Raw genomic sequence first — 25,790 nt, forward strand, 5'->3', positions numbered from 1 at the left:
AAATAAAAGAAATGGGAAAATATATATGCTTTGTCACAGTTAGTAAAAAAGTGCCTAAAGATACAATGTATAATTGGTTCTTTGCTGAGTTCTCTGTTCTGTGTAGACACAACATTGGTTCATCCCATTAGTTAGGAGCCTTTTTATGCTTTCAGTGATTCATATGTCAGTGTTAAGTAGCTTCTGAAAATCGTAAGGAACAAGGACTGGACTGGAAATGAGTAAAAAAAGCAACCAGTGTCCAAGGAAAACCATCCAGAGAACTATTGCTCAAGTGCACTTTACTCAGGCTCTAAACTCTCTCCTAAACCCAGTTATTGCAGTCACATGTCAGCCCTTGTTGTTGTTGATGTTTGGTTATCTTTTCATATACAGAGAAGGTTTAGGTCGGCAGCACTTTGTCAGATATTTTTTTAACAGTTTTATTTTTCTTCCTATGAATGAAGAAGCTACTTTTTTTTAGGGATATGATAATAACTTAGACACAGCTCAAAAAACTATACATCTCTCGGAGCTCATATAGCCAAATGTGCATTGACGGATGAGTCATCTATTAATTCTTAAGGATAATATTTATAATTTAAAATAGCTGAGATGTGTTTTGTGTGTGTGTGTGTGTGCGCGCGCGCGTGTGATTGCATTACATAACTTTCTTCCATACAGTAATGCTGTATCACTGTGACAGAACTGGCAGGTGAAGGGAGGTTCAATCCCCACGATCTCCTCTCCGAGGCGCAGTAATCTAGCGTTTGTCAGAGTAGGAAGTGCAGTTTGCGGTAACAGTGAATTGAAAGTACGCCATAAATATGGCGCCAAAAGAGTTTTCAAGCTGATGATAAGAGCTGATTTTCTCTCATTCTGTGTTGTCTTTTTTCTTTTTTTTCTTTCCCGGGGGGTGGGAGGGAGAGGGCTAGCAAGAGAAGACCCGCCTGTGCATTTGTGCAGAGCGGTGTGCACGTACACAGCACCGGGCAGAGGAGTGGAAGCGAGGCAAGGCACCGGAGCAAGTGAAGAAGACGAGGAGGAGAGAGCGCTGTGTTTTATTTTTGAAGGAAGGGGACGTTGCGAAACTGGCTTGCAATCTTTACTGACTCATCGCTTGGAAATAAAGCAGACCCTTTTTTCTTTTTCTTTATTTCGTTTTCTTTTTAAATCCTCGCTTCTCCTCCTGCTCCTCCTCCCGTGCGGCTGGCACCGGAGAGGAAAACAGTCGGATTTTGACACCACGTTTGGGGTTGCTTTTTGCAAAATGCGACACGCTTTCCTGTGAGCGCTATGTTGTGCGCACCTCGCAGCCCGTTACGCCGTGAACGGTAGCAGGACCGGCCGCTGCACCCGCTCTGTTTGTTATTGACTTGTGGAGGCTGTATCTCATCCTGGCTGCCACTTTTTTTTGGCTGGGGGGGGATTTTTATTTCGGATTTGGACTCGGTCGTAGGTCTTTGCAGAGCTGACGCGCTGTCAACACACCGAGAGGTGAGGTGAGGGGAGGGGAGGGGAAGGGACAGTCCTGTCACCTAGCGTGGACCAGGAGCCAGCTTTTTTAGCTGCACTGCTAACAGCCTGCCAGGGCACCGAGTGGGCACGCTGAATTAGTCCTAAACCGCCTCCGCTGTTGAACTACATGTGCCTGGCTCCCAATGATCTCCTAATCTCTGGGAATCGCCCGCCGTCCAGGATTGAGGACGTCTCTGTACCCGAAGCAGACAGCGATCAAGGTAAAATAAGAAATAACGCTGATTTAGTAAAAAAATAAATAAATAAAAGTAGAAGAAAATAAACATCCGAAGTCCACTTTGCTGCTGCTGCTAGTGCTATATCAGAGCTAGGCTAGCAGCTGTGTACGGACTTTCTCGCAGCGGACTTGCGAGTCACAGTCGCGGCTGTGGCGCTCCGCCAGTGAGCGGGGCAAACGGGTCCTGGAGAGGTGGCGATGTCGTGGGTGAGGCGTGGGGATATGCGCTTTACGTGTTGCAGTGAAGAAAAGACAAACAGCGCCTTTGAAAGCAGAGCCGGTGCACTCACTGCAGGGACATGAAATTAACCGGGGAAACTCGGGCCATGTTGTTGTGCTTGAAAAATGTGACGCGAACGAGCCAGCTCCCCCCGTGGGAATCAAAAGAGTGCGAGCTGGTTAGTTGGAGCGTATCCAAGAGTGTGGTTATTGTTGTTATTATGTATTTATATTTTTTGGGGGGCGCAATTGTTCGCGGCAGTGGGGTGAGTCGTGTGGGATATTTTAAATATAAACAATGAAAAAAAGAAAACTTGCGGGGGTGTTGAGGGTCGCACGCATGGAGAGGCGCATGAGGTGAAGTTGTGAAGAGAGGAGGTGGTCTGGGATGGGGTGGGGTTGGGGTGTTGGTGGCACCAAACAATTTGCGGGCCCTGGGGATTTGCAGGTTTCTTCACTGCTCGGTAAATGGAGGGAGGGGGGATCGGGCAAAAGGGACCAGCGGAAGCTGTACTGCTTTTAGGAAGGCTGGGCACGCAGACATACACACATCAAGGAATTAGAGCAACTTCTCTCTGCCCCCTTCACCCCACCCCCTTCCTCCTGCTTCGTGCTGTGCTGATCTAGCTGGCGTCAGAAAAGGGGGGGGCTGTTGTTTACCTCTAAGTCAGAGCTCTCTCTGAGTGTGGCAGATGCATTCATACCTGGAGGGGGGGAAACAACAACACCACCAGGACATGACACGTGGATGCAGATGGTGATGCTGCAAGTCAGATGTCTGCAGGATTAATGGGTTATAACTGGGGCATTTGCCTCCTGTGTGATTTTTTTTTTTTTTGGTGGCCACCTACTCTTCAACATTTACCTGGAGAACCTCCAAAGAACACAAGTATATCTGCCTATTAGTGCTAATTATTAACGGATGGAGCAATTTATCAATTTTTCTTTCAGTTCAGAAAGGCTGAAGTGGCTCTAGCGTTGAATCAATTTAGTTTGAATTGTCTGGAGATTTGTTAAATGTTCCCAGTAGTGACAGCCTACCCTCCCACCTACCCTTCCTCACACACATACACATGTGCATCATTATCATCATCATCATCGCCACTCGCAAGCAAGACCTGTGCACATATGCCAACAACTCCACGTGCTTCATGCCTACTCTGATCCTCAAGTATGGATGCAGGTAGCGATTACGCAGATGCGCACACATACATACCTTCACCTCAGATTGTCTTCCTCACACAAACACAAACACAGACACACAACCGTCCTCCTCCCGCTGGGTATGAAACCGGAGATGAGTCACGGTGTGTGGGGGTATAACAGCTCTCTCTCTATCCCTCTATCCCCTTCTTAATCTTTTTCTGATGCAGTGCTATCTTGTTCTCACTCGTGCTCATTTCTCTCCCGCTCCCCACCATCCCCCCCTCGGGTCTCTCTTCGCTCGCCTAGAGACAGTGGTTGTTTACAAAATCAACGAATGGGGATGAGTGCTGTTGTTATTTTGCTTCCACATTTTTGATGACAGCCCTCCAGCCAGTCATCTGTATTTCAGTTGCTTCTTCATCTTCCATGGCTCCATCTCATTCAACTCTCCCTCTCTTTCTGTACTCCATCCACTCTTCTGTGCTTTTCTCCACCAACTTCTCCATCATCCATCCATCGATCCATCCATCGTGCCGCCACTCCCTTCACACTATGTCATTTGCAGACCTTTTAAGCCTCACATGTGCCCGTACTCACACGTGTGTCTAGGCGTGGGTGTAGTGTTGCGTGTGTGTCTGTGAGTATTAGTGTCTGCTGCGTTAAGCGCTCAGCTCTGATTGGCTGGAAAAGGGGGTAAGGTCCCCCACGTGGTGTGTTGTATCGCATTAGCTGGCTACGTAGGTGATGATGAGGTGGAGGAGGAGAGATGTTGTTCATGAATGGACGGCTGACGTCACTTAAACCGTACCCTCAATCCGTCACACACACACACAAATGGATGTTTTTACGCACATCGCTGATGAAGGCTGCGAAAGCGTGTATAGTTTTTGTTGTTGTTGTTTTGGTTTTTTTTTAAGAGTTAGATTTGGAGATTTGTCGTATAGGAAGGATGGGAACCAGCTGAGCGTGTGTGTGTATGGCTGCCTTCAGGCGTGTTGGCTAGCTGTCATGTTCATAGCTCTCTGCTCTGATCTGCTTAGTAACCAACTAACTAACCCAGCAGCATGTGGGCTACTAGCTGAGGAGGATTTGTGTATCTGTGTCACAATACTGTAATTGTTCAGCTGAAATTTTTTGTTGTTTGAGACGATTAAACATTCTTAATTTTTTTCATTATTATTGTTACTTTGTATTTCCTACATACTTTTTCACAGCACTATTTATGTATTTGCCCCCTTCCAGACTTCTTCGTTTTTGCATACTTGTCACATTCAAACGTTTATCATTAGACAAAGATCAGAGTAATTTTTTTTTAAGTTTTTCAATGGTGATTTAATTTATTAAGGGATAAAAAAGATCATTCAAAACCAACCCTGTGTAAAAATTGCCCCCTAAACCTAATAACTGGCTGTGCCACCGCCGCCCTTGGCAGCATAAATTGCAATCATGCATTTGAGATACTCACCAATGATAGTCTTTTACATCACCGCGGAGGAATTTTGGCACACTCTTCTTTCCAGAGATATTCGAAGCTAATTCGGCATGAACAGCCTGTCTAAGGTCGTGCCGAAGCATCTCAATTAGATTTAAGTCCGGACTTTGACTGGGCCACTCCAAAACATTCATTTTGTTTCTTTTGGTTTTTTTTTGAGATATTCAGAGGTGAACTTGCTGGTGTGATCATCAGTTACAGCAAAGTGTCCAGGTCCTGAAGCAGCAAAGCAGCCCCACATCATCACACTACCGCCACCATGTTTGACTGTTGATATGACCTGACCTTAAGTGAGGCAAATAAGACCAGCAGTCCTTTAGATGTTGTTTGGGTTCTTTTATGACAACCTGGATGAGTCGTTGATGAGCTCATTTGGTAGGTGGACCATTACTGGGAAGGTAATACCACTGTTGACTGTCACTGTGGTTTATTGAAGTAATAAAGTCTTAGAAATGCTCAACAGGTCTGGCACTAAGACTGGCAGCTGCTTGTAAAGTTGAACTCAGCTTTCCAAAACACTATGGTTAATCATTTTTTTTCATGATTTAATATGAGGAGTGGGATAATTAACCTTGGATATCTCAGGTTTGGATAACTCTTAATAAATGAAATCAGCATTTAAAAGCTGTATTTTGTATTTAACTGGAATATTAAAATGTGTCTGATGATGACAAATTTAAGACAAATATGCTAAAAAATCAGGAAAGTAGAAAAATACTTTTAACAACAAAAACTTTAATGTTTTATTCAGAATAAATTCATATGTGGAGTTGCCATTAGTTCAATTACAGTTTAGCTTAGTTCAGATTGTGTTAATTAGTTTGTCCTGCACAGATTTTTGTCGTGTCTTAGAGGTTTTGCAGCACGAAACCAACCATGTGTTAGCTTAAATGCCGCAGGCATGTTTTTATGCATTACCCTGATGTGTTCTGTCAGTGTTTGCTCGAAGCAGATGACCCCGCTGCGGCCTAGAACCTCATTAGCGGCTTCTTGTGCGTGTGCATGCTAACCTGCTGTTCCGTGAGCAGGAGATGACGTCAGACTTCAAGGGGAGAGGGGGTGTTTTCATTTTTACATTTTTTTTTTCTCGTGTCACTGTGAGTCAGCCTTGTTATTAAGGGATAATTGCAAAGTCTGCACACCTGCACAGAACACTGGCGAGGAGGAAAATGTGGAACATATTTCAAGAGAAGACTTTCGCAGGAGTAATTGGAATGTGCTTCCTAACTGTTTGGTCTGCAAAACCTGTCCCTTGTTGACTGAATGAGAGCAGTGGATGCTGCGGTGCACCAGATGTTTTTTCAGAAAAATTAATGATGCTTTTTTTTTTTTTTTTTTTTTTGTTACAGTTTACAGGAAAGCCTTTTCAAACTACACTAGTTGATGATTATATCATTAACAGTATTGGTGCTGGGAGCAATATGGAAAAAAACGTGTTATTATCATTTTTTCATATCAGTGAAATGACTATTTCTGTCCAACTTAAAAGTTCCTCATTATTTCTAAGTTCAGTTTTAGTTGAAATGTTGTTGATATGCTGGCAGACACTATAATGTAGAGCATTATAAAATTATATTTTAAATAAAAAAAACTTAGGTATATATAGAACCTGCTATTGTTTTTTTGTTTTTTTGTTTTTTTTTACCCTGGATGTCCTTTCCCATGCAGCTCCAAAAGGATTTGTGACAGACTGAACCTGGGATCTTTGCTTGTTTGGAAATTTTGCGTGAAACCACAGATGTAGGTCTGACCGGTCGAAAGCTTCAAGTCTTACGGGAGAACACAAACAAAATGGAAAAATTAATTATTTGATTAGTTTAAAATAAGCAAAGCAGGTAAATTCAAGAAACATTCACATGTAAACAAAGGAGAAAATAAGCAAAAATGAGCTGTTCATTCAGCTCTGGTCCTCTTATGGCAGGACTGTCTCAACGAAGTGGACAGTCAGGATTATATATGAACTAGACGTGTGACCGGATCACAGATCTGATGTTGGAGTGTCGCTCGCACTCCTGACATACTTGCATACTGTGTACAGCTGCAGTGGCCCAAACATTAGCACGTGTGCGGCTGCTGGATGCATTAGTCTAACCTGTTATGGCTCTAACTCTATACCCATCACATCGATGGTTCAGCACTGTGCTGCCCTCGTTGTCATTGGCCTTTCGTGTTGACTGTCAAAACATGGTTTGAATGACTTCTGTCGAGTTTATATTGGCTAGTTCACTATAATTATTTTTATAGTGGTATCACCCAGGTATTAGCACATATTGCTTTATCCTTTTTTTCTGGTACTGTAAACCAGCCCGAAGTTTCAAATAATGAGGGATTATGCTTGTGTTGCCCACAGAACTGGTGCAGTAGCAAAGCAGGGCATGCACGCTTGTGTATGCACACGAAAGAAAGCTCACCCACCCTTTATTAACCGAAGTAATATGTAATCCCATATATGCTTTTTCAGAATAAATAGCAGAGAACAAAAAGAATCTGTTGCAATAAGTTCCTCATCCTACAGACAGACTTCAGTGCTATCGTCTTGGACTGCAGCTGGTGGAGCTAGTCCTTGTTCTACTCTGTAGCCTCAGAGGACTACAGAGTAGCAGCACTAGCTGTCGACCTGCTGCAGGCTCTGGTTAGGGTGACCCTCCTGCTCACAGTGGATCTCCAGAGGAGTATATCATGACCAGCTGCGGTCCAAGAAGGTAGAATTGGAGTTTGTCTGAGGGGCCACTGCTGTATGCAGCGACTGAACTGTCAAAATAAGAGCAAGGGTATTTGGCAAAACCTATTCGAGTGGCCCTGAATTTACAAAGGCAGCAGATATCCGTAAGATATCTTCGGGCACAAAACTTTGACTATGAGAAGCCTCATCTATTTAATGTTCAGACTTTTTGTTTAGAAGGGGCAGCCAATTAGCTTAAAGGGAGGGTTGCATGGTGCTGCACCAAGGCCTAATTTAATGAGGATTATTTTGATCTGTAAATTATGCAAACTAACTCGAGGCAAGTGAAAATGGGGATAATAGGACCCTTTTAACTACATCAGCTGTACTAAGAGATGCATATTTTATGTACATATGTTTAAGTAATATAGTATATCTGTGAAAATCTGTGAAATATTTAAGTTAGTTTTAAGCACACAAGATGTAGGGTGATTTCTGAAAATAGAGGCGAACCCCACAGTTGTAGAGTCTCAGGTGACTCGTGCACAAAGTTAAAAATGTATGAAGCAGAAACATTTAAAATGTGTTATTATGCCTTAGACACATTTTCCCTTTTCTTCCTGGTTTGCTGGGTTATTCTCTTCTCTCTCTCTACCTCCTACTCTTATTTCCAGGGGAAGAAAATAAAAATAAAAGTCTAGTTGTAAGCACATTGATGGACAGGCTGACAGATGCCGCCTGAGCTCCTGATGGGAAGAGTTTCAGGAGTAGCTATGTGTATGTTTGTGTGCTGAGCGAGGGGAGTAAACAACAGATAGAAACAGTATGTCAGGCCTTCCTTTGCTGTAGGAACGCACGGTGATTGGAGAGGAAAATAAGCCTTTACTGCGCTTATTTGTGTTTAATGTACATGTGTCGAGATGCTACATGTGTGTTTTGAACTGCCAGAAAATTAGGATAAACTTAAAAGAGAGGCAGAACAAAGGTGATGAGTTGTTGAGGAGGTAGTCGAAGACAGCGACAGAGGGAGGAGAAAGGTAGTAATAGAAGATGAAAGACAAGATGTGGGGTAAAGGATGGGGGGCGCAGGTAGTCGGGGTCACTAGAGGGTGAAGGGCAGAGTGCTCATCCTCAATCTCTGTCCTTGTCGTCCTTCCTTCCAAAGGCTAATGAACTCCCGATGGCAGTGGAGACGGGAGCTCTGGATCAGCCTTCCATCTCTCTGTGTTTCTCCCTCCCTCCCACCTTCCCTCCTCCCACCTGTCGTCCCCTTTTGCTCTTTCTCCTCCCGGGTTTTTGGCAGAGCCCGAGGCTCCCTGGCTCCGATTCACCTTCTTTATTGTTTGTCAGCAGATTTTAGGAGATGGAGCGGGAGGCTTAGTTAGAAAATGATTTGGACCTCAGCCTTGTTCCCGCTTTTTTTTTTTTTTTTTTTTTTAAATTCCCTTTCATTCTCTCTCCTATCTTTCTGTTTTTCGCTCACTCATCCCTGCTCCCATAATGCAGCGGCAGCAGCAGGAGCAGTGGCAGCATCAATAAATATTGTGTTAATGTTCTGGTGGCTGGAGCCAGCAAGGTGATAAAGGAAATCTATTTGATTTCTGTGGCTCTTTTGTTTGGCCCAACGCCTCTCAGGTTTGTGTGCATATATGTGCGTGCACATTTGGTGTAGCAGCGTTAAGTGTGTGTAAAGGTTTTTCTCTTTTGCTCCATTTATTCCCTCTTCATAACGCAAGCGCACTTCCTCTCTTCTGCTGCCGTCCTCAGAGTTTCCTTATTTACTTCCCGAGTTTATTTAACACTGTTTTACTGAGACAGATTCCCTTAAGGATTTAACTGCTTCTTTATAGCTAGCATGAGCATTGTACTTAGAGACAGACACTGTCGAGGGAAGCTGCTTGAGGTAATGATATGCATAAAGTAAACTAGTTTGTATGTGCGTAATGCTACAAGGTATATGTGAGATCAAAGGCTTCAGGTATGGTCTATCTGTCAGGCAGCTATTTTTAGACTGAGCTATTGTGTAAGGTATTCCTAGAAAGCATTTTATAACCCTACCTACTTTGTCAACACTGCAATGCTGGCCAATTATTGAATTACGTGGGTGTGATTGTCTGATTTTGATTCTGATATGTTCATTTGTACAAGCCCATTTTGCTATTTTTGGTTGTAATCCTAAGGATGTAAACAAAGCAGTTTGTAACTCATTTACACATCTCCCTCCATGAGCCCTGTCCCATCTGGGAATGCCTGTGCTTCCACATATGTGTCTTATAATTGCTTCTACGGCCGAATTTGATCGCGCAGTCTTTCCTCAAGCTTGTCCATTTTGAAAATAGCTGTGATGGCAATGGCAAATGCACAAGGTTATCAATAATGAGAGTTGTACAAGCTGCCAAAAGAGCACCAAAGCACAGCTTGCGTGGATGTGATGTCATTTTTGTGAGAGATTGCTTTCCCTTTGGTGTGTTTTAAGTGGTGTGTATTTTTATATTTGACTAGGCAAGCACTGCTCGTCTTGGTTACCCTGCTTTCCCTGATGTAGTGCCTCTGCACCCACCACAGTTTTCTTGTCATCAAGGTCAGCGGTCCCCAACCCCCTGGCCACGGCCCGGTACCGGTCCGTCAGTTGTTTGGTACCGGGCCACAAGAGTTGAAATTTATGGTTTTCAGGGTTTTTATCAATAACTTTGTTTCCCTGAGTCTTTTCCCGTGTTGTAGTTTCGTATCTTATTTTGAAAGAAACATTTAAGCGTTACCATAGCGACCAGAGAGCATTAAGGAGCAGAGAGGATGATGTTAATTTTAATGTTATTGGCTCATTTCAGGAGGGTGCTGCTAATAAAGTTATACAATTACATAGTGAATTCGCGTTTTCTTTATTATATTTACAAACTACTACAGTTTTTGTCTTGGTCGTATCATTTTATTTAGTTGTATTTATCTGCGTCAGCTTCTATTGTCTGACATTAAACTGGTCCGTCACGCAAAAAAAGTTGGGGACCGCTGATGTAGGTGGTATCCTGTTATGAAAATGAATCAAGGGCATATAATTTGGGTACGAAAATAAATCAGTGTGCAATAGACATCAATTGTCAAAAGCTGATATATTGATCAAGTCGCCTGAGTTTATAAAATACTGAAGCTGCTTTTCTTATGGCTGCCAAAGTACATTCAACCAGTGGATTGGTACGTGTCAGTGGAGGAAAAAGGGAAAGGAAAAAATCATAATAGGAAAAAATAAAGTTACTAATAAAGCACCTAAATCGTAATCATGAAATGGAAACAATATTCCTTTAGAAGCCTTTACAAACTGTCGTTTCTAGCATCGTTAACGTTCTTCATTTAAACCATGCTACTGCTGGCAGGGGGTCTTTGTCTTTTGCTTCTCTCTTATGTTACGCTTCACTTAGGGAAGCTTTGCTCCCCTGAGAGCAATACCAGAAAACTAATTCACTTTACGGAGACAACAGTCTTCTGTATTTGACATGAGTAGCAAGTTTCCTTCCATTCGGTGGATCCCCACGGAGCGTTCAGCGGGAGGGGAGGGGGACCACAGGGGAGAGGGCTGATGGGAATGGTGATGGTGATATCAGCATCAGAGAGTGACTCATGACTGCTCTTAAGTGGCTCTGAGCCTAACAGTCAGTTAGATGTGAAGGGGTGGAGGTGTGTATTACCGAGTGAGGTCGTGAGCGCATGGAGTTTCCGGCTGAGATGTTGAGTACTGCTGTGTGCTGCTGTTTGTTTTCTTTTTCACTTCAGGTTTATTGGTGGTTTTCTACCTTTGTGATGGAGCTCTCACTGTATCAGTGGGTTGCACTATACAGCGGCCTGTGTTTAAAAAATGTATTGAATAACTGATCCACAACTTATTCCTTTTTTTGTTGAAATGCTGAAAGCTAGTTTCTTAGATATCCTAAACCCAGAATATACGTCTATCTCCAAGAGCTGAAAGTTAGCAGCACCATTTTAGCAGACTTATACCATAATATTGAAGCAGCTTTTAGATGTTGCCTTCACATGACCTTCTCACCACCATAAAACCCTGGAAAGGGTACAGACTGCACAAACACAAGGAGTCCAACTCAACTCCTAGAGGATGGAGGAGGAAATTCTAGTTTCCTGTCACTGTCTATACAGGATGCTTTTGGTCACATTATTGAGTTTGAGCCACCAAAGGAAGTGAAGCACGAGCCTGTGCACAGTCTGCGCGGACAGCTGTATTGATTACAGCAGATATGTACGTATCTGTTCCTTCTGACGTGTGAGGATGGACAAATGAAAAACTTGCTTTAAATACCTCATGTGTTACCATGATGGTCTGCAGCCATGCTAGCAGCTATTTGAGGCTTTGCTTACACATACACGCACAAGGCAGTACTTTAAGTTTAATGCTTGCCGATTGTAATATCCCAAAGTACTGGATGTTTTGAACTGACAGTGACACTAGTTAAAAAGTTAGTGCGTAAATGGCCTGTATTTGTATAGCGATTTACTTAGTCCCCAAAGCGCTTTACACTACATTCAGTCATCCATCCATTCACACACTGGTGATGGCAAGCTACATTGTAGCCACAGCTGTGCTGGGGCGCACTGACAGAGGCTGCCGGACCCTGGCGCCACCGGGCCCTCTGACCACCACTAGTAGGCAACGGGTGAGGTGTCTTGCCCAAGGACACAACGACCGAGACTGTCGGAGACGGGGCTCGAACCGGCAACCTTCCGATTACAAGACAAACTGCCAACTCTTGAGCCACGATCACCCCTAGACAAAGGGCTTGCATGAAGATTTGTTGAAATGTTATTGAGATACACTCAATTGGCAAATTTCTAATTAGCCAATCACATGCTAACAACAAAAATGACTTAAGCGATGGCATGGTTGTTGGTGCCAGAATTTGCTGGTCTTGGCATTTCAGAAACCGCTCATCTACTGTTACTTTCCCCACAACCGTCCCTAGGGTTTCCAGAGAATGGTCTGAAAAATAGAAAAAGTCCAGTGAGTCGCACCTCTCTGGGCGATGTTGATGCCAGAAGTCAGAGGAGAATAGCTAGAGTGTTTGAAGGTGATAAGAAGGCAACGGTAACTCAGTAACTGCTCGTTACAACCAAGGCACACAGAAGAGATCGCACTTTGAAGCAGATGTGCCACAGCAGCAGGAGACCACACCAGGTGCCACTCCTGTAAGCTCAAAAGAGGAAAAGGAGGCTATAATTTACATTGGCTGACCAAAAGTAGACAAGAGAAGTCTGGAAAAAGGTTGCCTGGTCTGATGAGTGTTAATTTGTGCTGCAGCATTCAGATAGTAGGGCTAGAATTTAGTGTAACCACAGTGTAACCATGTTTTGATGGCTGCTTCCAGCTGGATACGCACCATGTCACAAAGCTTAAATCATCTCAAACTTGAAAAGGACAAAGAGTTCACTGTACTCATACGGCCTCCACAATCATGAGCTCTCAGTCCAGTGGAGCACTTTTAGGATGTGGAGGAACAGGAACTTTTCATCACGGACCAGAATTTCTGAGGAATGTTTCCAGCACCTTGTTGAATCGGTGCCACGCAGAATAAACTACTACCAAAAACCGTAGGCGCACCATCCTTCCAGAATCACGAGTGCCTACACAAAATTCCGTGGCAGCTTTTCTCAGGACCAAAATTGAAATGTTCCCTCTGAATGTTTACTTGACAAATTAAATTTTTGATCAATCATCAATCATTTGCGACAAATTTACCGTATGCGCCAGAACAAAATTGCTGCATTACACATCCTTGGTAGTCTAAACTAGCATAGCTTCCAGTTATATTTTTTCACACAGTGATGCCATTGAGTCCCCATGTTTGCCAAGATTATTAACATCTTAATGCCAGATAAATCACAGATGGGAGTGACACGTCCAAATAAACGAACTACACACAAAACTTGTTCTAACCCGTCGCACTTCTAAACAGAAGTGAAGAACAGATCTAAACAGAACACCAAAAAAAACCCCCCCTCACTTGAAGTGTCAGTGTTGAAAGCTGGATCGCAGCCTAATACACTGTGTTTCGCTACCTTTCATGTTGCAATGTGTGAGTTAGTCGCCGCCTCCTTTCTTGCACACCTGTTAGCATGAACCCGATGAAGATGTTTGATGTGTGTGTGTGTTTTCTCTTCTCCCCCTTTTTTTTTTATCGAGCACATACGTCTCTGTGTGCATGCACATACGTTTGATGTTGAGGTAAATACTTGATACCCAACATCACACACTAGTACACACCCACTCTGACATTTTGATTCTTTCAGCTCATTCACAACAGTTGCCCTATTTCTCCATCTCTGTCTCTCTCCCTGGTCTCCCCGCCTCACTTTATGAATCTTTGTGATTCCTTTCTTTGGTGCTCTTTCTCTCTGTACCTGTCAAACTCTCTTTTTCCTACCTTGTCTCCAGTGACTGTCCAAAAATAGCTGTGTGTGTGTGTGTGTGTGTGTGTGTGTGTGTGTGTGTGTGTGTGTGTGTGTGTGTGTGTGTGTGTGTGTGTGGGTGGATGGATGAGAGACGGGTTGGGGAGAGTGAAAATAGACTTGGATGTGTGCGAGTGTAAGCGTCGCAGTCTTCCCTGCGTGCCCTCTAGCAGTTGTTGTCTTGCTTGTGCACGCAGCGTTAGCTCTGCACAGGAACACACACTTCATTAATTGATTCCTGTCCATCGCATCTCATTTTTTTACCTCCCCCCCACACACACCGCCATGAAGGAAAGGAAATAGTCAGAATTGATGAGGTGATCAGTAAACGGGGTTTGAACAGAGGATTGAAAGTGAGAAAACGTCAGGCAAAGAGTGACTGAGCGAGAGGTGGAATTTACCGAAAAAATAAATAAAATTCAAGGACTTGAGGATACAGAGAGCAGCAGCGAAGGAGATTGGATACTGTGATGGAAAGAAATGATAAGGTTAGAGGTGGAAAAGTGAGTGATGGAAAGGAAGCGAGTAAAAGAAAAAAGAAGGAAGAGAAGAAAGTCGTAAGTGGGCGGGGAGGGGCGCAGCTCGGCGTCCTCCAGGTTTGGATGTTGCCAAAGGCTTTTAAGATTTTTTTTTTTTTAGGCTCTTTGTTCCCCAGGCAGGCAGGTCTTTGCTCTGTTCAATCAAGCTACACACAACATTAGGATCATAGCGAATGAGACACACAAATAAACACACACATTAAATGCACAAATACACAAATCTTCTCCCGCACGCACACGGAGCACTGCCTCGGAGAGATGGCTTGTTATGAAGCAATTTATATGCAAGGATTCTTTATCAAACCGACTGACCTCTGGCAAGTCGAGGAGTGCTGAGCGCTGGCCAACTGTTTGTGTTTGTGTGTCCGTGTGTGCTGAATGACAGGAAGCTTTACTTCCCGGGTTTTGTTGTTGTTGATGCTTGCGTCATTTCGGCGCGTGTACGTGCGTGCAGCTGCAGAGCACCTTGCTCATTTGCACTGTTTAACTATTCATTTTTATATGCTTGTTTCTCTTTATGAATAATAAACCAGCATGTATGCCAGCCTCTCTTAGGTCGTGCATACGTGCCCAGATGTTCCAGCAGTCACTTAATGTGTTTTTATTGTTGATGGATCTGTTTTCTTCTGACAGCCAGACTGCATGCTCATCTCAAGAGACGGCTGCACGTGTATGTCTGTGTGTGTGTGTGTGTGTGTGTTTGTGTGTGTGTGCGCTCACTGGGCTTCTACAGCTACAGTCTCTTAATAATAGATCGCCATCATGGTAACCGTTGTTGCGCTGACCTTAAGTGCTGCACAGTGCTAAAACAGACACCGGCCACCGACTAGTGTTTTCCTGCTGAAGTAAGTGCACCGTCATCCACAGTCTGTCTCTCTCTGACTGGGGACAGACAGACAGCCAAGCAGAGGAGCGACATACTTGCAGACAGTTAAACAGATGGCAGGCAAATGGGTAGACGGGCAGAGAAGCAAAGAGTCAAGCAGTCAGACAGACAGAAAGACAGATGGCCAGCTTATAGGCAGACAGACGGATGGACAGGATGACAAATGGGATGCAGCCAATCATAGATCTGGAAGCTGGGGGACGGAGAAGAGAGACTTTCTTTCTTTTTTTTTTAAAGTCAGACTAGGCCAAATAAAAACTCGAATAATCTTTTACGATGCAAATGTGCGTCGAGCTGCACACGATCACACGTGGGTTAACTAGCCGTGATTAATCTCAGACCCTCAATCAATCGCTCAGTTGAAAGGAAGTGAAATGCTGTGGACTTTGAGTATTGATAAGCTATTTAAAGCAAAGCGAGCACATTTCTTTATTTCAACGTTCCTTAATGTATTTTCTGCTTTTCCCTGGTTTATTTCCTTGTTTTTAGAATTTTGTTTTTTTCAGTTTTAGTTTTATAGATGAAATAATTAATTCAGTTATCAGAAAGAAATCATCCGTCAGCTGCTCTACAGGAAAAATCTTTGTTGTTATAGCATCCCTTGTTATTTTAAATGATGTGAAAGTTTTAGGCTTGCTTTTGTTTAGAGGAAACTTACTTCCAAAGGAAGTGACAAAACTGACGGAAAATTTGAAGCGTGGAAAGGTGGCACAGTCCCACTCACGGCGTGATTGACAGATCTGATTTGACTATCTGAGTGCGATACCTTTACACATTTACTCTTGCCCGAGGTGGGCCGTATGCTGCTGTCAAGATGTTCTAAAGCAAACAGTGCTTTTTTATGACACCTTATTTCCCGTTTTCAGCTGTAGTAGCATCTGCTCACTTAATAACGGTGCTGATGAAGTTTTACTGGCTGCAGCGACACACAGTGATCTCTATAAAATGATCACAAGAGTGGACTGTGAAACTCTGCAGGATGCCATGCATGCTGTCAGTATTAGCTTTACTTTTGGGAACTTCTTTAAGTGTTAACATGGTTTTAGAATTAAGGTAATGAATAAAACTTGCAGCTTTGGGTCTTTGAATTTTCTCCTAAACGTTCTTAGGGATAAAGAGTTTAAAGCCTGTGCTAGCATACACAGAATTAGGTCTGATTACTTTTAAATGTATCCTATTACTTTAGGATTTTATTCATGTCACTTTATGAGGTATGCTGTGCTATTACTGGGTTCAACCCTCTTTTTCCTTGAGAATTGTTTGTGACTGGAAACATTTCTCAGAGATTTTGGTCCATATTAATATGACAGTAAACTTTTTTCATGCTTCTTCTATTGCCCAATTTTGGTGATCCTCTGAAAACTATAGCCTCAATTTCCTGTTCTGGTGAGGTCTTCTGCTGCATTCAGAGATGGTCTTCTGCTGCATTCAGAGATGGTCTTCTGCATAACTTGGTTGTAACGAACAGTTATTTGAATTACTGTTGCCTGTATCAGCTCAAAGCAGTGTCGCCGTGCACTTTCCGTGAGTTATGGTCAGAGGGCCCGGTGGCGCCGGCAGCCTCGCCTCTGTCAGTGCGCCCCAGGGTGGCTGTGGCTACAATGTAGCTTGGCATCACCAGTGTGTGAATGGGTGGGTGAATGGGTGGATGACTGGATATGTAAAGCGCTTTGGGGTCCTTAGGGACTAGTAAAGCGCTATACAAATACAGACCATTTATCAGCTTTGGAGATCATAAGAGTTTCATGACTTCAAAAATCTGTGTTTCTTATAGTATTATTTGGAATGACGACTGTATTCACTACCCAAACGTTGTAGCATATGTTTTAGGAAGGCATCAGACCTCCTTGCCTTAACAGGTTACCAATTTACATCATATATTTATCTGTGCCTTATTTTTTCTGGTAACTAAACCCTGGTCTTTTAATTCAAGAACTTTTAATTTGGTGTGTGAAAATTCCCAAGCTTTGTTTACTTTGGTTTTGCCATTTTAGATTCTCAGCGGCTTCTCGCGAGAAACGTCACAAACAAATTTAAACAAGTGAAGCGAACTCCCAAAAACACCTAAGGGACATTTAGCTTTTTATGACTAACTGCGGTAATTTCACCAAGGAGTACTTTCTCCTTCATTTTGATGTGAGCTGACAGGCTGCACCTCCTTTGCTTGCTGCTTTCACAGTGCAGTTAGATTGGTGAGTGCATGCACTGGAGCATTTTTAATAAATGTGATTTTATTGTACAGACTCGATGGTACACCTTTCAAAGTTTCTGAAATCTTGCTTCTAACATGCACGAATGTGAATTCAGCCTTCGTCTTTGAGGAGCATTGGTACTTGGTGTCTGTGCTGTAGCTTACTCTACTCTATATGAACTGCTAAAACCAGCTGAATCATGAATTTCTTTCCCACCTGCTGTTCGCTGCCCACGTACGGCCTTTTTCTCAAGCCTGATATGTTGCACATTTCAGAGGACAGTCCCCTTTAAACATTCAGTCAGACACAGTGCTCTCAGCAGTGTCATAGTCAGCCAATTAATTAGCTCCCCAGGCAACTTGGCTTTTCCCAGCATGCATTAGTCAACCTTCTCACTGTAAATGGTTTGGGCTGACAGAAAAACCATGAACAGAAAATGTGGCTTATACCAGCTAATACCTAACTCACTGACACATGCGCGTGCACACATACACGCAACACACGTGTGTGTGCGTATACATATTTGTATCCAGAGCATTACGAAGCAAAGCTCCACCTAGTTTTAATCTCAGCAGAAGTGTAATCAGCCAGAGTAACTGGGGAAAAAATAAGTCACACCAGTGGATTCTGCTTGAGTAATATGGACTAGATTGCACATGACAGCTAATCTGAATTAATCTGAGCTGAAGGAGACCGGACTGGTTTTTGAAGGCAGACTTTAAAGGCTGATAGTAACATCTTAACGTTAAGCAAAGTGATGATTACCACTGGATCAATCAAACCATTCCTGCATATTAACTGGGACACGCGGTTTGATGTGGAAAAATTTTGGATGTTTTTTGTAGTTTTCCTTCGTATGGAACAATCAAGATGCAATTAAGGTGCAGACGCTCAGCCTTAATTCATTGAAGCTAAGTTAATTAACCACTGAGGAATAACATCCATTTTTATACACACTACCCTATTTTTAGGGGCTTAAATATAATTGGAAAAATTAAACTGATTATTTTTAACACTTTGTTAAGACTGCCTGATGTCTGGAAACCACAGACATCACAATTTGTAATGAATTGCTAGGCCTTTATTGTAGCTGTCTTCATTTGTAGTTTGCTTTTCCGCCTTTAGTTTTGTTCTCTGGTTGTAAAATACATAGTTGATAAGGTTGAGATCATGTGATCAGCTCAGCCACTGAAGAAGATTCTGCTTCCTTACCTTTAAAAACTTCTGGGTTTACATTAACAGTATGTTTTGGGTAATTTTCCATCACTACTGTCACATGCCTGAAAGAATAGCTCTATATACCGCAGAGAGCTTCTGTCTGCTTCTGCTTTCTGTCACGCCATCAATAATTATAGTAACCCAATGTGACTGGAAGCCACACGTCCTTGCATCCCCGTGACGCCGGTATGTTTTGCAGGTACTGCGTTATGCATAGGCTTGTAGCCCATTCCAAGTTCCCACCATTCGGGTACAGGTTAATCTTAGTTTCTTCTGTCCACTCTGGTGATCATCAGTATGAGCCGTGTGAAGAAGCCTTCTTTTTATGATGGGCTTGGATAATAATATACCTCCTTCCTGAAGCAAAACTGCTCATTTACGTCTGTAGTCCCGGGCAGATCACTTAAAAATGTAATCATTGAAAGGATCCTGCACTCATCTACCTTTGTGGGAGTCTGTGGACATCTATGGTTGGTCATGATGTCGAGCTCAGCGGCCACTGATTTGGTCATTCCTAATAATCCTGCATTTTGTCTGAGTTATTATTATTATTATTATTATTATTATTATTATTATTATTATTAATTAAGTTAATTATTTGCCTGTTTCACATGCATTTGGTCCTCCTGTGACTGGATGTTGTGGTTCCCAGAAACAGCTTCCAATAGCAAATACCACATTTGGAATTAACTCCAGACTTTTAACAAGCTTTATTTATGGGAACAAATGAAGAAAAAAAAAATCACATCTGGCTCATGAAACAGGGAATTGTCCAATTTCATTCGAGCCTTAAGTCCTCACTGTGTAATACAATAATTTTGGGCAACCCTTTGAATTACAGCTGAGAGTCTGCACTTCAGTTGCGCTCTGATTGTTTCCTCTGATATCTGTTGTGGTGCAAAGAGGCAAAATGGGTGAAAATTAGAGAAAAAGAGAAACCATAACCAACTCTTTTGGCTCTTTTTTTGTTACATACTTGGGCCACAGGGCAGCGGATAGCATGCCAACACCTACAGTGTGTATGAGTGAGTGTTTGAATGTGGTCTCCGTCTCTTTGCCTGTACGCTTGGTTTTTTTTGGGTTACTGAATTTAACTAATTCTGAATTAGATGAAATGGAGACCAGGTTGTGATGCATTTTTTTTAAATGAACCAGATCAATAGGAAATGTGGTTTTGTTTAATGTACTTTAAAGTTCTTTTTTTTTAAACTTTCTTTTTATTGTTTTTCTTTAAACACTATACACTATACAACAAAACAAAACAATAACAACAAAGATAGATACAACAAGTAGAATAACAAAAAACAAACAAACAAACAAAAAAATGTTGGATCTCTTTGTTTCTACAGTTTGATCATTTCTCATTATCAATGTGTTGGTCTTTATCCTGTTGGGTTTATGTACTCAGTCCATTTCTCCCACTTTTTATGGTATTGATCTTCCTGAGTCCTTATTCTGTAGGTCAATTGTTCCATGGTTTGTATTTCATCTATAATTTTGATCTATTCGTCCTGTGATGGTGGGTCTATCTTGTTCCATTTTCTTGTAATTGCCTTTTTACAGGCAGCAAGCATAATTTTCAATATATATCTATCTTCTTTCATCACATTTCCCGTAATGACACCAAAATATAATAATGTACAAGTCTTAGATACAGCATAACCCAGAATTTTACCTATAACTAAATGAATATCTTCCCAAAATTTTGTAATCTTGGGACAGAACCAGAACACATGGGAATGATTCACATTTACCTCTCCACAGCCCCTCCAACACGGTTGTGGTAATGAGGTATGTTTGTTCTTAATGTACTTTAAAGTTCTTTTATGGTTTAAGTGTGTTTATTATGTTTGTTCATACTTATTTGTTGTCATTACACTCAGATTTCTGTTGTGCGAGGCTAACAGACTGCTGTTTGCCTCTGCAGCTCCTCCGTCTTCCTCTGAATGTTTTTTAATAGTCTCCCGGTCGGTTTAACTTCCGAGCTCTGTGAACTCTCTGCTGTATTGATCTGGAATTCCCGATACCTCAGTCCTTCTCTCTGCTCTTTCCTAAACTTAATTCCTTCCTTTTTTCCAGACCTGTTTAGCCACACCAAATCACATCAGTTCGTGACATAGTTAAATATTTCATTCTGTTTGATGGTCTTCTCCTCTTTGTACAACAGGGTTTCATTGATTCTGACAGCTGGCTGCCTCCAGCTATTGTCCTGCTTCAACTCTGACGAAGTGCAGAGCTATTATAGTACGGGATCAAAATGCAACACAAACCAACAGCATTGTGATGGAGTGAAACACATGAATGCAACAATGTGCTCTGATAGAGCAGTATTTAAGTCATCTATAATTTTTGGGCTACAGGGTAATAGAAAGTACTTCCCAGTATTTTTCCCAGTGCTTCCGATTGTTTGGATTTTGGATTTTTGACTGTTGCTTTTTAATAAAGAATCTTAAATCCAAACATATCATAAAAGACTGTCTCACATTTATTCCTTAAAAATATAATATGTTTTTTTAACAGATATGGAAAGTTGTTGGGTAATCGACTACTTGGCTCTATATTATCATGTATTACATTATATCTAAAATGATGCATCGATGCAGTATAATTCGGTACAATGCATCCAAATGTGCTGCAGCTGTCGACTGATACACATAGCACTGCATCATAAAACATGGGGCTGTTTGATGCACTCAAATAAAACAGTCTCATAGCACTGATAATAAATGACATCAGGCAACAAAGTCCTGTAATCTGCTTTTTGAAGGTTCCTGCAACATAATGCTTCGGCCTTTGCCGTTGTAAATATGATATGAGGATGTTTCTCTTTGCTGGGATTTCCCTCGGTGGCTGGCAGCCAAATATCACACTGTTCACTTAAAGCCAGCTGGCTTCTTTTTGCGTTTCTTTTTAATTCCAATAGTTTTAATTAACAAGTTGATATTCACGTATGTTTTACGGCTACAGTAAGCTGGCTCGATATTATGGCAGTTAGTTTGATCAGATTAGACATCATTACCTACGAAATAATCTAAAAATAATCTGCTCGCAACTTATCTGCTCCTTATCTGGGATCAAAAACACAGTGACAGGAGTCTCAAGGAAGATGCCCCTCTCTCCAGCCACCACCCCCTGCTCTTCCAGGAACGCATGCTGGGGCTCCAGCAGCTGAGAGATATAATCTCTTCAGCATGTCCCGAATCTGTTCTCCAAAACTTTACCAAGGAGGCATCCCAGTGAAATATTTCAACTTGGAGCTACCCCCAATCCTCGAGAGTAGAGAAGCTAGTCTGAATTGGACACCCTCTAGAGGAAGCCCATTTCAGTAGCTTGTATCTGTGATCTTACTCTGTCACGAGTCACAGCTCCCGACCATAGGTGAGGGAGGGATTGTGAATCGAGTGGCAAGTCAATAGCTTTGCTTTCACACTTGGCTCTCTCTTCACCAAAGTAGATTTGTATGTCATCCCCATCCCTGCCAATGCTGTGCCAATCTGCAGGTCACTCTCCTGCTCCTCTGCTCTGTTATTCCTGAACCTAACCCTGAGATAATGTTCTCCAATTGGGGCAGCAGCTCATCCAGGAGTGGGCAATCCAACCTTTTCCAGCTGGGAACCATAATCTCAGACTTGGAGGCGCTAATTCTCAATCCTGCTTGGCTGTAGATCGTCCCAGTGTGATCAGGAGGTCAGTGTCTGCTGAAACCAAAAGAACCACATCATCTGCAAAAAACAGAGGGTTGGTCTTGAAATTCTGTCCATTAATAGCTTGGTAAGCCCAGGTGGAGTCCTTCCACTGGGAACAGGCCCGACCGATATCAGATTTTTTACACTGATATATTGGCAAATAGCTAATGTTGAGCTCTACTTTCAGTGTGTTTGTACAGGGTCCTCATTTGTCAGGCAAAATAGATACAGATGAATACATGACGTTTATGTACAGTGAAAAAAATGCATCTTAATTCGGAGAAAAGACTTGTGAATATAAAAGTTTTAACCATTAGTTATAGGTGACCATGATGCGTAAGCATTAAATGTAGGATGCTTGTTTTTTTCTGCTCCTAGAAATGTGAAAGTCATAGTGTCCTTTACAATCAAGTACTTCATTCAGAGGGGCTCACCAAAAAATAATATAAAAGATTGAATTCGTGTTTAGCTGCCGTTTTAGTCAGCACTTTGGGTAAGCAGCAAAAGGAAAGTCAAAAGTCAAATTAAAAATAGATTCAATTATATAAAAAAGTGATTTAAACCATTCTGGCTCCAGAGATAAAAGCATGCCGTACCATCTGTTGTAGCCTTTTGGCAAGAAGGCAGACCATCACATACTCCCTCTTGTTTCTCTCCTTTTGTCTCTTTCTTTTTGCTTTTCGATTCAGGACGTAACCCAGTGCAGACCTGGTGTTTGCTTCGCTGCACTGATAGATATAAAGTTGTACATCTGCGAGTCGTTTCCCTCTCCTTTTCTCCCTCACCCACCCCGTCTCTCTGTAGAACACAAAATATCTCAATCTGCAGGCTAAGCTGGGGTTCACTGAACTGATTGAAGACACGGTTGTGCATACTGCATGAGAGGAAGGATGACGGAGAGACATACAGTAGAAAATAGGAAGTAAGGTCGGGCGACTGAGTGAAAGGAAAGGAAGGGTATCAGGTGCGGATATAGAAAAAGTGAGCCAGAGCTGGAGAGAAAAATTGAGAAAATGAACTTGGTGGCTGTTCTTGGCAGTTGTTGAGCCGTTGGTCTGCTTTCTGCCTTAGGTGATTCTGCTCCCCAAAAAAAAAACAGGAGGGGAGGGGGATTTTTAAGGCGATACAGTGACATTTCCAATTACTGTCAAGTCTTTCACTTAAACGGGCCAGCAATTCCCCCTTTACGCATGCATTGAGAAATGCTGGGTTACCACAGGACAGGAGGTTAAAGAGACTGTCCGCTTAGCTTACAATCACAGCTTCAGCCCTCATGATAGCTTTATGTCTGTTAACTAAAGATACCAGCAGCATCTTAAATAACAGGTGATATTTTAATGGGCAAAATAGAACAATTAATCCTTTATTTTTGTATTTTGAAAATGGTTGGTAGGTTAAATAACTTGAGCGGCCAAAATTTGCCAGATTGGCTGACAACGTTTCGTCGTTCTGGTCAATTCAGGGAAAAAAATTGAAAAAGAAAGGGAAATGGTGCAGCCTTAAGAGGAAAAGTCTTTATAATTCAGTCCAAAACATATGAGCGCCTGGCTACTGCTTAGATGTACTGCTTTTATCCTAACAGACATAGTCCAAAACAGTTGCAGGACTAAAAAACACCACAATTGCAACCAAAAGTGGGCTGTGAGTAAGTAAAATGAACCCAGCTCTCCAACTGCTACATTATACAGAGAATCGCTTTGGACTGTCTTCACACAACGGGGAATAAGTTTCGGGATTTTGTACTTCACTAAGTAACAGCTTGTTAGCATTAACAGCAAACCAAATGAAATCCAAGTGTCAGAAGCTAGCCATGAGCTCACAGTGCCAGGGTGCAAACATTCCCTTCCTCTGTAAAGACAAGAGTCTGGTTGAATGGCTCTGTAATCAACCATCTGTTAAATGCAAAACCTCCTGTGCAATAATTGTCGCATTATTTACGCCTATGCTGTTTTGCAACCAGCAGCCACTACCCCGAGGCCTTGGTCAACACAAAAGACATGCTGAAAGATTCGCTTTAGGTAATAGTTTTTTTTCCCTACAGCTTTATTTTAAAACTAAACAAGCAGTTGACCTTTGCCATTCAAATTTTTAAAGTAAACTATATTAATGATTCTACAGCGTTCCAACTGTGTTGCATGCAGGGTTTTTTTTCCTGGGAATATCTTTTTAACCTGTTATAGAAATATTAGAAGCTTTGCCATGACAAGATTTTGAGTTGTGACGGTACCAAAAGCACACTTTCTATGCATTACATCAAACACAGGTCGTGACTGTGAGCCAGGATAAGCAATCCCAGAATCCCTAATTTTAATATTTCCGGCTTTCTCTACAACCCCAATTCCAAAGAAAGGATACCGGTTAAATATGAATAAAAACAGAATGCAGTTATTTGCAAATCTCATAAACCCTTATTTTATTTACAGCGGAACAGAAGAAAAATGGCATGGCAACACATCTGAAAAATGTTGGGACAAAGCCATGTTTACCACTGTGTAACATCCCCTGTTCTTTTAACAACAGCCTGTAGATGTGTGGGAGCTGAGGAGAGCAGCTGCTGGACTTTAGAGAGGAATGTCGTCCCATTCTAGTCTGATAGAGGATTCTAGCTGCTCAACAGTCCTCTGTCTTCTTTGTCTTTTTTTCTTTTCATATTATGATGTGTCAAATATTTTCAATTGGTGAGTCCAAGTCCAGCATTTGGACTCTTCTACTGTGAAGCCATGCTGTTCTAATAGATGAAGGATGCTGTTGATCGTATTGCTGAAATATGCAAAAAAGACATTATGGGAGCATAATTTGCTCTAACACCTGTTTTAGTATTGATGGTGCATTTCCAAATGTGCCAGTTCAGTAGGCACTGTTGCACCCCGATAAATGGTAAATGGTCTGTATTTGTATAGCGCTTTACTTGGTCTTAAGGACCCCAAAGCGCTTTACACTATACACAATCATCCACCCATTGGTGATGGCGAGCTACATTGTAGCCACAGCCGCCCTGGGGCGTACTGACAGAGGCGAGGCTGCCGGACACTGGCGCCACCGGGCCCTCTGACCACCACCAGTAGGCAACGGGTGAAGTGTCTTGCCCAAGGACACAACGACCGAGACTGTCGGAGACAGGGCTCGAACCGGCAACCTTCCGATTACAAGACGAACGCCCACGATCCACGATCGCCACGATACCATCAGAGGTTAAAGTTTTTGAGCGGTGCTGACGAAAGCCTGATAGTCCCGCTCCTCTTTAGCTGGGAAGATGCTGCGTCTGTGTTTTACAGAAAGAACTTCACCATTCGTCTTCTTTAAACCGAACATTTTTCCACTTTTCCACAGTCCATTTTACATGAGCCCGAGAGAAGACGGCGGTGTTTCCAGACCGTGTTCACATGTTGCCTCTTCTTTGCATGATAGCGCGTTAAGTGGATACCACACTGAACTGTTTTTAGTGATTTCTGGGAGTTTTTCTGAGCTCATGCTGTGATTTCCACGACAGAATCACGTCTGTTTTTGATGCAGTGCCACCCGAGGACACGGACATTATTATTATCAGCCTTTTCTCCATATTTCCTGA

At 42.4% G+C, this 25,790-nt stretch overlaps 1 protein-coding gene across 2 annotated transcripts in view; it reads left to right on the forward strand.

Annotated features, from left to right (window-relative positions):
• Positions 1 to 787: 787 nt before the first annotated feature.
• The window catches only part of jade2 (jade family PHD finger 2), a 221,814-nt gene continuing 196,811 nt past the window's right edge, over positions 788 to 25,790 (forward strand). For both annotated transcript variants that reach the window (XM_006785027.2, XM_006785028.2), the window contains exon 1: positions 788 to 1,718. The gene's annotated coding sequence lies outside the window, so the exon portion shown is untranslated. The remainder of the gene's footprint in view (positions 1,719 to 25,790) is intronic.

The sequence above is a fragment of the Neolamprologus brichardi genome, chromosome 10, assembly GCF_056152115.1.
Source record: "Neolamprologus brichardi isolate AB-2024 chromosome 10, ASM5615211v1, whole genome shotgun sequence".
NCBI classification, from domain to species: Eukaryota; Metazoa; Chordata; class Actinopteri; order Cichliformes; family Cichlidae; genus Neolamprologus; species Neolamprologus brichardi.